At 45.1% G+C, this 10,383-nt stretch overlaps 1 protein-coding gene across 2 annotated transcripts in view; it reads left to right on the top strand.

Annotated features, from left to right (window-relative positions):
• The first annotated feature begins 4,738 nt into the window (after positions 1–4,738).
• The window catches only part of MAP3K20 (mitogen-activated protein kinase kinase kinase 20), a 143,891-nt gene continuing 138,246 nt past the window's right edge, over positions 4,739–10,383 (top strand). The window contains exon 1 of one of the 2 annotated variants that reach the window (XM_070422739.1): positions 4,739–4,929. The gene's annotated coding sequence lies outside the window, so the exon portion shown is untranslated. The remainder of the gene's footprint in view (positions 4,930–10,383) is intronic. The other variant, XM_070422738.1, reaches the window with a different exon arrangement.

Genomic DNA, 10,383 nt, shown 5'->3' with positions numbered 1-10,383 from the left:
AGTCTATTATTAAAAACAATGTCACCTCAGATTCTCTAGAGTCAGGGAATCCATGAGCAGATTTTTATTAGAAAAGAAAATACATACACACCCCTAAGATATATATATATATGTGTGTGTGTATATATATATATATATATTTAACATAAATATTAAAAAGATCTATTTCTATTTAAAACATTGAGACCATGCACAGAAAAATAAAATATTTTATTACAAAATAATTTTTAATGTAGAATATTTCTTATGTCAGTGCAAGAATATCCACTGAGAAAAAAAGACTTAATTTCATTTTATAAATAGCTATGGATTAGAATATAACAATAGTTCTAACTCTGCTATTGCTGTGCATTTAAAGCCAAGATGATGACTGTATCGAAAAAAAGGGAAGAGAAAATCAATAGATTATTGCTTCAATGAAGCTCACAACAGTGCTGATTAGAGAACACAAATAGATGGCATGATAGGAAAATAACTATAAACTGGGTATGGATTTAAGCCTATGTTAAGACCATTCTTAACTGCATTGTATCTTTAGAAAACACACATTGAAATTACAACATCAAATTAAATCTATTCGACCACAAAATTTCATACATAAGAAATAGCGATTTATTAATGATCTGGAAGAGGGAGTAAATAGCATGTTAATGAAATTTGCAAATGATACTACATTGGAAGGTGTTACAAAAAAAAAAAACGGACAGGGGTTTAATACAAAGGAACCTAAAAGTTGGGGAAAAGCCAATGGTGACCCCTCCCGCCCCCCCCAAAAAAGCAAATAAAAACTTATAAAAATATTCGTTGGAAAAAGTTCAACTTGAGAAAAAAATAATACAAGAGAAGTATGGCTGCAAAAGTGACTCTAGAATTTGATCAGGGTTTTCGGATTGTAATAGACTGGTTAATTCACTCTTGAGAGGGCCTGGACCCGCTGCTGGGAAGTAGTCATTGCTTTGCTCCCTATCCTCTCTCTAGGCACACCACAGGAACCACATTGCTTAGTTGTAGACCTTTTGGAGGCAAGCAAAATTAAGAAAACATAGAGACCAGGCATATCAGTTAACAGAACAAAACAAAAAAACTACACTGAAACAAAAAGAATGACTAGTGAAGACACACGATACGTATGGGTGTTATCTAATGGCGTGTTTATAATGAAGAGCAGCCACGAGTGTAAAACTCTTCGCTCAGTGCACGGCATATGAGAAGTTAGTAGATATTAGCAATCACAATTATTATTCTTATTATTCTCATTATTATTATTACTACTGCTACTAGTATTAGTACAACCGTGAGACAATTCCTTCCTGGCAATGTCTTTACTCAGATACTGAAGGGATTTATTCCTTGAACTTGTTCAATGCTCTTGGGCCTTTGTACTGGTTGTTCTTTTTTTAAAAAAAAAATATATTTTATTGATTTTTTACAGAGAGGAAGGGAGAGGGATAGAGAGTCAGAAACATAGATGAGAAAGAAATATCGATCAGCTGCCTCCTGCACAGCCCCCACTGGGTATGTGCCCGCAACCAAGGTACATGCCCTTGACCGGAATCGAACCCAGGACCCTTGAGTCCGCAGGCCGATGCTCTATCCACTGAGCCAAACCGGTTAGGGCTAGTTGTTCTTGTTATAGAACTTTTCCCTTCTTTTTGTCCAGTAAAATTTCTTCATTCCTCTTGAAAGGACTTAGCAATTTTTTGTCTTGGAAGCCTTCGTTGACCTCCCCAAACGGTCAGGTGCCCTGGTGTGAGCCCCCATCGTTGCCTCTTCAAGAGCACATCGCAGCATAATGGCTTGTGTCTTTTCTGGCTCTTCCATTTCACTCTGAAAGCGCTGTGATAATAGGGACCACACCTGAGTCACTGTTATGATCACAAAGCTCAGCCAGTGTGCCTGCCATTCAGTAAATGTTTGTTGAATAAAATTCGCCGAAGTCCCCAATTTCTCTTCTTGCCCTGCTGCTCCTTTCATACCCTAGATCACCTAAGTAAATTTGGTACCCGACATATGCTTGTGCATCCTCGAGTCCTCAGGTTAGATTGCAAACTAAGCTCAAACAATGACCTGATCTTCATTTGCGATTTTATGGCTACCTACCGTAAAAGATGTTTGAGCGTGTGCCTTAATTTCCCAGGGACTCAGACTGTTGCGGGAGATAAAGCACCACACCTTGTAGGAACAGTCGTTAATGCTTAGCTATGATCCAGACACAGACTACCCACAATCTAAGATGGAGAACTGAGATGGCCAGGGAGAATGCTCCTGGGTACCAGCTCTCATCATAGCTCTTATCACTGGAAGGGGAGGAAAGGCCACACAGGACACTTTCCTTTTAAGTTACCTTTCCTTCTTTCCCTAATAGAATTTATGTCTGCACTTCGCTGATCTACTGATAGCTGGTGGCACTTCCAGAATTTCTATTTAAGAGGAACTCATGGACAACAATCTCACTGGATGAAAGGAGGCTAGGAGACTTTCTCTTTAAGCTAAATTTGCATAGCAAATACACTGTTTTTAGTGTCATTGCATGTTTATTTTGGAGGGTGTTCTTGGGTACAAGTGGGTGCTAAGGACTCCCAATCCACCCCACTCTTGAGAGTACATCTATTTTTAGTATAGAGACTAAAATAAAGAAAAAGGAAGGCTTGATAAGAGACTATTTTGCTATTTACGTTTATAAACCTATAAGGGTGAAAACTAACCATTATGCTTCCAAAAAGATTTGAAAGTTTGAAAAAGTCAGCCATAGGAATAAGCACTAGACTACAGTTATTAGGTTCTTTTGCCTAAAGAGATCAGTATAGTCATAAGGAAACAGACAACTTGACCAAAGAAGAGTCATACTACAGGCAATCAGTTCATCACACAATTATGTATATACTTCAGCTATGGACACAAATAATAAAATATGACCTCAAGGTGCTGGCAACATAATTGGGAATACAAGAGAATGTCTACCAGATGATCATTTAGGCATAACTGTGAGACTCCTCCTTACTGTTCACTGTTCCTGCTGGTTATTCTCTTAGCTAGTTATAAGGGGGGGATGGAATGAAGAAAAAATGGATAGGAGGGAAGAGTCATGTGGCTAAACATATTGACTCCTAAGGCATGTGCTCGGAATTTAAAGCAATACATTCATAGTTTTAAAGCTGGAACCTGTAGCTAACATCTAATTGGGCCTTCTTGTTTTGCAGAGGAGAAAACGGAGGCCTGCCTAGCAAAGTATCCAGCTGGTAAGTGCCAGGATTAAGACCAGGAGCCAGGTTCTCTGATCCCCAATCTAATGTCCTCTCCACCACAATGTAGTTAGTGCCTCTGAACATCAGGTGAAATGACTGCCTTATGCATGGGCCTATGCTAAAGAGCTTTAGTTTTCTCTTACTGTTTAGGTGGTTTTTAGAATTATTTGATTGGGAATTATTTTTTTGGAATGACAATTTTCATCGAGCCTAATTTCTCAGTTACCGAAGTAGAATCCATCCATGCTATAATTTCTCGTCAAAGGGGAAATCCACTGAATCTGAATAACAGACTAGAAAGCTGTTTTTTTGACCTGTATTTACCCATCCCTCCACTTTCATACCTAACTAAATGAATGATTTACAATATTTCCCTCCTGACCTCTTTTCTGTATCTCAGCTTCCTATTTCAACTGCTGCATCTATACCTGTTTTTCGTCCCATGACCTCAGCTCAACAGGAAGCCAGCTTCTCCTCCACTATCCCTATTTCTGTCAATGACACCATCGTGTGCCCATCACCCAGGTCTGAAATTCTGGCATCATCTCTGACTCTTCCCTTCCCCTCTTCTGCATCTAGTCGGTCACCAGTTTCTGTGGCCTCTTCCTGAAACATGTCTCTCGATCCCACTGCTTCTTTTCTAATTCCATTTTGCACACTCTTACTCAAGCCCTCACAGTCCCATTCCCAGGGAGTGACAATACTTGCCACTCACGCTGCTTCCCATTTTGCCCTGACAACTCATCCTACAGCCCCGTGGACTGCTCTTTCTCACCATGAAAAAAAAAAGACAAAGACCTATTCGACCCCTTTGATTCTACCTTTCCACATTCCCCAGTGTCCAAAGATGATAAACTCCAAAACATGTATGGAACATGTTGCCATACTTTTGCAACATCGTCTCACTTTTCCTCCACAGAACCATCCTTCCCAATCCACAGTTACTTTTCCTCCCGGTATCTATTTCCTCCTTCTGCTGACACCTGGCAGGGACGCGCATGTCCTCATCTGAACTCAGCTTTGTTCAAGTCACCAACCTGGGCACAGAGCCTGCCCCCTCCTCAAAATTCGGCAGGCATCTACTACAGGTTCCCCTGAGGCAGCCTGCAGCCCCGACTCCGGTAAATATCTCTGCAGGCCTGTCCCCTTCCTAACTAGATCAGGAAGATCTGCAGGGATGCAAGCTACCCCCCAACTTTGCACTGTTTGTGGATAAGGACCGACTTGACAGGACAGGTGGTGATAACTTGTTAAAAAAAGACGTGAAGGTACAAAGGGAAGAAGAGGCACCGGCCCCGGCGACAGGGCAGGTGGCAGGTGCCGCCGCCGAGCGCCCCCCGGGGTCCCAGGGCGCTGGGGCGGAGGGCGCCCCTGGGGATGCAGGCGGGGACCCGGAGCGCCGCCCCGCGCCCGGGACCCGGGGGCGAGCCTGAGCTGCCGGTGGCCGGGCTGGCGGCGGGGCTGGGAGGCCCGGCCGTTCCGCGCTCGGAGGTAGGTGGTGCTGTTGCCGGGACTGTCCGTCTCATTGGCGCGGGGAGCAGAGGCGGAATGTTCAACTCCTGACTCCGGCGGAAGCGTGGGAGCCGCGCGGGCCTCCGTCCTCTCCACCCCCGGTCGCCGCCCCTGCCCTCGGCTCGCGGGGCCCCGGCGCCCCGGCTGCTGCTCGCGTCCGGCCGGGAGCCAGGTAAGGACCGGGCGGAGGCCAGGGAGGGCGAGGGCGCGAGGGAGGCCCGCGCGCTCGCGAGTCGTCCCGACGCTCCGGGCCGCGGCCCAGCCGGGAGCCTGGCCGGCGTGCGGGGTTCCCCCGAGTTCCCCCTCCCCGACCCGGAGCCCGCCGGGCGGCGGCCGCGGGAGCAAGCGTCCCGGCTCCCGTGGACTCGGCGCCGGACCCCGGCCGCGGCCCGGTCGGAGCGGCTCGGGAAGTTCGGGCGCGTCCCACGCAGAAGTTGGCGCGGGGGAGAGCGGGGCGCAGCCCGGGCCGTGGCCGCCCCAACCGATCGGGTGGCGCCGGAGCGCAGGCCTCGCGGGGGGTGCGCCGGGCACCTCTCCTCTCGGGAAGCGAAACTCGAGTCTCCCGAATCCGGGCCGGGTGCCGCCGCGCTCCCGCGGAGCCTGCGCGGGCGAGGGGAGACCGCGAACCGGGGCTTCTCCGCCGGGCGGGGCGCGAGGTCTCCCACTCGGGGCGGCCGCTTCCTGCGGTGCGGGAGCCCGCGCCCACCGCACCCTCCAGCGCCCCTCGTCTCCTTCCACGGGAGCTGAGGGTCCCCCGGGGCCGACCCGGTGGCGTCCCGGGTTCGTGGGCTCTGAGCACAGCGCCAGGCCCGCTGGGGCTGGCCCCTGACCTGACGGCTTGCAGAGCAACTTTAATACAGAACTGGGCAGGGGACACCGAGCTGCCAGAGGAAAAAGGGCGATCGTTGTCAAAGTGCTGGAAACCTGTGTTTCTCGTGCGCCTCGAGATCTTGAGTAAGCACTATTTATGGAGAACTTAATTACTATTTTTGTTAGTTTCTTTAATAATGAGAGCAACACGCTTTAGTGGCATATTCCAGATGATACCACAATAAGCCGAGCTCAGCGATAATGGTGTGCTAAAATCAACTTACAGGATTAATTCGAAGATACCAGAGCTAAGGTGACCCTAAAGTATATTCTTATTTTACCCCTAAAACCTTTTTGCTTTTCTGAGCTCAGTTGAGTTGAACAGCCAGGATTCCATGGATCCAAACCTACCAACACATTTAAAGACAAAAATAGAAAAAGTGATTCAAGACAGTTAACGTCTTCTTTTGTAGTAGGACCCTCTCTACACAGTGAAATTTCATGGTTTTGATTTTCAAAAAAAATATGTGACGGCTGCATTTTGATTATGGTTTTGGTCATGTGTAGGGCCTTTGTTTTCAATTCCTACTACAATAGGGAGAGATTTGGGAGATTGTAAATGAATATGAATTTGTTTTGTTTGGAAAGAGGGAATTAAGATAAAGAAAAATGGTCTTTTGAGCAATGTGCACTGTTTATTTTAATCTTAAACAATTTAGTTCCTATGATAACTTGTTTTGGAATTGTTTTGGGAGGTGTTTTCTTTTTCTTTCTTTTTTTTTTACTGGAAGATATTGTTTAAATCAAAAGTTTTAGTGCTAATAATTCCAGAGTAAATGACCATAATCTGACACTTTGGGGGTGGGGGTGGGGCCAAGAAAAACAAATAGTTGGTTGATCTTTTTCCCTTATCTTTTCAGGGAACACATAAGAGCACATTGGAGGAGAGATGGATAGAGTGAGAGAGGGAGAGAATGAGAGAGAGAGAGAGAGAGAGAGAGAAGGAAATAACCAAATATTAAGCATGATGATTTGGATCTAAAAATGGATGGTCGAAGATCTTGGGAACTAAGGGACCTTCTTGCCAAATAAGGACACTTGGCAGGCTGCACTGTGTATTTTAAGTTAGCACAAGAGTGAGTGTTATTGGCAATATATTGGCTGAGTGCCTATCTGGATTGAGTAGTGAATCTGACTCTGATAGCAGTTATACGAAATTATAAACAGAGTAATGAGGGGCGTGGAGTGAATAATCTAGTCATCAGAGAAAACACTGGCCAGATCACAATGATGTTTTGTGAAAAGAGGTTAGATGTAGAGTGAAGCTATTAGTGTGGAGTGAAAGAGAAAAATGGACAGTTGATTTTAGAAATTGATAGATTCAGAGAAAAGAGAGGAGAAAATCAGTAATTTGAAAAAGGTATTTGTGGTGATATAGTACTTCTTAGAATAAGCCTTATGCCTATATCCAGAGATGTTGGCAATAAAAATCAATTTGGCCCTAAACGGTTTGGCTCAGTGGATAAAGCATCAGCCTGCAGACTGAAGGGTCCTGGGTTCGATTCTAGTCAAGGGCACATGCCTGGGTTGCCGGCTCGATCCCCAGTGGGGTGTGTGTAGGAGGCAGCCAATCAATGATCCACTTTCATCATTGATGTTTCTCTCTCTCTCTCTCTCTCTCTCTCTCATGCGCGCTCTCTCGCTCTCCTTCTCTCTCCCCCCTTCCTTTCTCTTCCTCTCTGAAATCAATAAAAATATATTTTAAAAAATCAATCTGGATCATTTGTTTTCCATTTTATTTTACCCAGGACAGATTGATAGAGAGGGTGTCGTGTACTACTGCAGGGAAGATTAGGCTACATCTTTTGTGGCTGTTAACCTTGCCCTGCTGCACACAAATAAGCAGAGTTCCAGCTGTGAACAGAGACGTGCACCTGTTAAGGAAGGAGAGCTGTAAATACTAGAGCTTAGATTGGGTTGACTGATACAGGGTGCTTTTGTGTCAGACCCTCCCACAGACAGCTCAAGCATCGATTATGCCCTAATAGCAGTTAAATAATCCCAGCACAGTAGACAATTCTGTGAGGACAAAGCAGCCACACATTTGACACCCTAACCCCAGCATCACGATTGCTAATAGGAAGTGAAAGCCTCAGATTGAACTGTACGTGGATGGTAAGCAATCCAGTAATTACTGTAATAAGAAAAGGATTTGTTTAAAGTGTGTGTGGGGGGGGGGGTGGCAAATTAGAAGGAAGAAGAAGAATATAGTGGAAAAAGACATATGGTATGGTGGGGGAAATGGTATTACTTTGGAGTCAGACTTGAGTTTGAATCCCAGTTGTGTCAGCTTTAAGTTAGGTAGTTGGCTGGGGCAACTTTCATACCCTTGACAATCAGTTTCCCCACATGTAAGCTGGGGACAGTGATGCCTTGCTTTATGAGACAGCGCATGGAAATGCTTGGACCAGTGCCTGAAACTTCAGCTGCCATAACTGGATAATAGAGAAGGGTGCTTTTTCACACTCTCAAGTTATACACACGGAAAGCTGCCTGTCTCACCCATCCCCAACCAAGGCTTGCCCTGGTAGCCCGCCCTGTTCCCAGGTCATGGTTACAGCTTTGTGCACCTCTGTGTTTATATACAGTTTTGTAATGCTTTCAGAGGAGAATCGGGAAATTCATGCATTTAAAGATCTATATGAGAAGCCTGAAGAATTTGGGGGGCTGCATGAAGAGGGGAAGGTTATGGCCTAGAGACCAAATCCAAAATAATTTTATAGCTGATTTTGAGCACAGTTTATCTCCAGGGACCAACATCCTTCTTCCTGGACTTATCTCTGGACTTCCATCCAGGAAAACCAAAGAGAGGAGGCAAGAATTGCTGTCTAAAGATCGTGGAGTAATATTTGCTTGTTAAAGTGTCCTACTGTGGGGAAGAATTCGTTCCTTCAGGATTTGTAATTGTAGGCGTAAATACCCCCAATGGAAGCAAGCACTTTCTTTAAAATCTTGTATTTAATCATGAAAATGCACGTGACTTTTGCATTCTCCTCTGTGTTGTTTGACTTTATTGTACAAGACAACACAAACAGATACTAAGCATGTTTGTTCCCCCAGATCTTAAAGTAAAATCGATGCTGTCGATGTGTGTTTATTCGTACACCGTCTGTAATAAGAAAAGGATTACCGTTTGTAATAAGAAAAGTGCTGGGCACCCACCTATGGGAATACCCACATTTGAGAAGTGTGGGCCCGGTTCTGATCATTGGTGCTGCGCCATCAAGCTTCACAGCTCAGCCCAATGCATGGGGCAATGCAAATCCATTTTGCTAAGAAAAGGATAGGGTGGATCATTGTCCAAAGAATTCATTTTTCTGTGGCTTTCAAGGAGAAAGAGCTCTTTGCCTTGAGGGTGGAGTGGAGCGGGGAGAAGATAGTTGTAGGATAGAAATCTGGCAGGAGGCTTTCACCTTCCTGGCCAGTTTGGGAGGAGACATTTAGGAGGATAACCCAGTCATCTCCATTGTTTCCATCACTGACGTTAATCACTGTGGTTCATGACTATCCCTGAGAAGAGAAGGGAGACCACTCATACTTTATAGTAGGTTAATTAGCCATTGCTTACTCCAAGTAGGCCTTAAAACCCATTCATTCTGCTAACCATTTGGCTCAGTGGATAGAGAGCCGGCCTGCGGACTGAAGGGTCCCAGGTTCAATTCCGGTCAAGGGCATGTACTTTGGTTGCGGGCACATCCCCATTAGGGGGCGTGCAGGAGGCAGCTGATCGATGTTTCTCTCTTCGATGTTTCTAATTCCCTATCCCTCTCGCTTCTTCTCTGTAAAATCAATAAAATATATATATATATATATATATTTTTTTTTTTTTTTTTAAAAAAAACACCATTCATCCTGCTCTCGCAGCTGATGTGGGAGTCTCCTACTGTACATGCCCACCTCCCACTGAACACTGTCAGTGATGGGGAACTCACTACTTAACAGGGGGCATATTTTCTTGGTAGGCAGCTCTAATAACCAGCAGTTCTTTCTGTAACTTTTGTCAACAGATAACTTTTCCTCTGGATCAGTGGTGCATAATTTAGGGTCTTTCTTTGGTCTTTTCTAGTTTTAACACCCCCACTTCCTTTCATTTTATATCAAGGTCACTGGGTTTTAACCCTCATATTGACCCTTCTCAGGGAACATTCATTCTAGGCAATTAGTCCAAAAATTATAACTCTGTTAGCAGTAGCCAGGATGGTCAGATGCTTTCTGTTTGACAGAAAACCAGGTTCAAGGGTAGAAACAAAAGCTGAGTAGCAGCAGGATCTAGGGAAGTGTGGGCCTGCTGACTGAGGAGCAGCTGCTTTCACACCCACCCCACCCCCAAACACCCAGAAATTCCTCTTCTAGCCAACCCATAGAAAAGTGCCCTGTTAGTGCTCCTGTATTCCATTCAGATTCCGAATTCCTGTTCCTCCTGCCTCCAGTCATTGAACACAGGAAGCCCTGCCATGCCCATGTCGTGCCTTATGCCCATTTCTCGTGTCCTTGTTGGGCCTCTGAGCACACTTTCCCACACAGCATTTCTGTGGCACAAGTGCACCTACCCCTCACCTTCCTGTCCCTCCTATATTCTGCCTCTGGTCAACATTTAAGGAAGTGTGTCATGGAAGCCTGTTTTTCATTCATTGAAACAGTAAAGTGTAAATCAGACTGTTTCTTTTAGCTAACTCATTTTTATTTTAACCTTTGCTCTAACTAGAGAGTTATGTTACATATATAGTAAAACATAGAAGAAATAAAAGAAACAATA

This window comes from Myotis yumanensis, unplaced genomic scaffold (assembly GCF_028538775.1).
Source record: "Myotis yumanensis isolate MYYU_CA2020_CCGP unplaced genomic scaffold, mMyoYum1.0.hap1 SCAF_8, whole genome shotgun sequence".
Taxonomy (NCBI): Eukaryota; Metazoa; Chordata; class Mammalia; order Chiroptera; family Vespertilionidae; genus Myotis; species Myotis yumanensis.
This window is presented reverse-complemented; position numbering and strand designations above follow the sequence as displayed.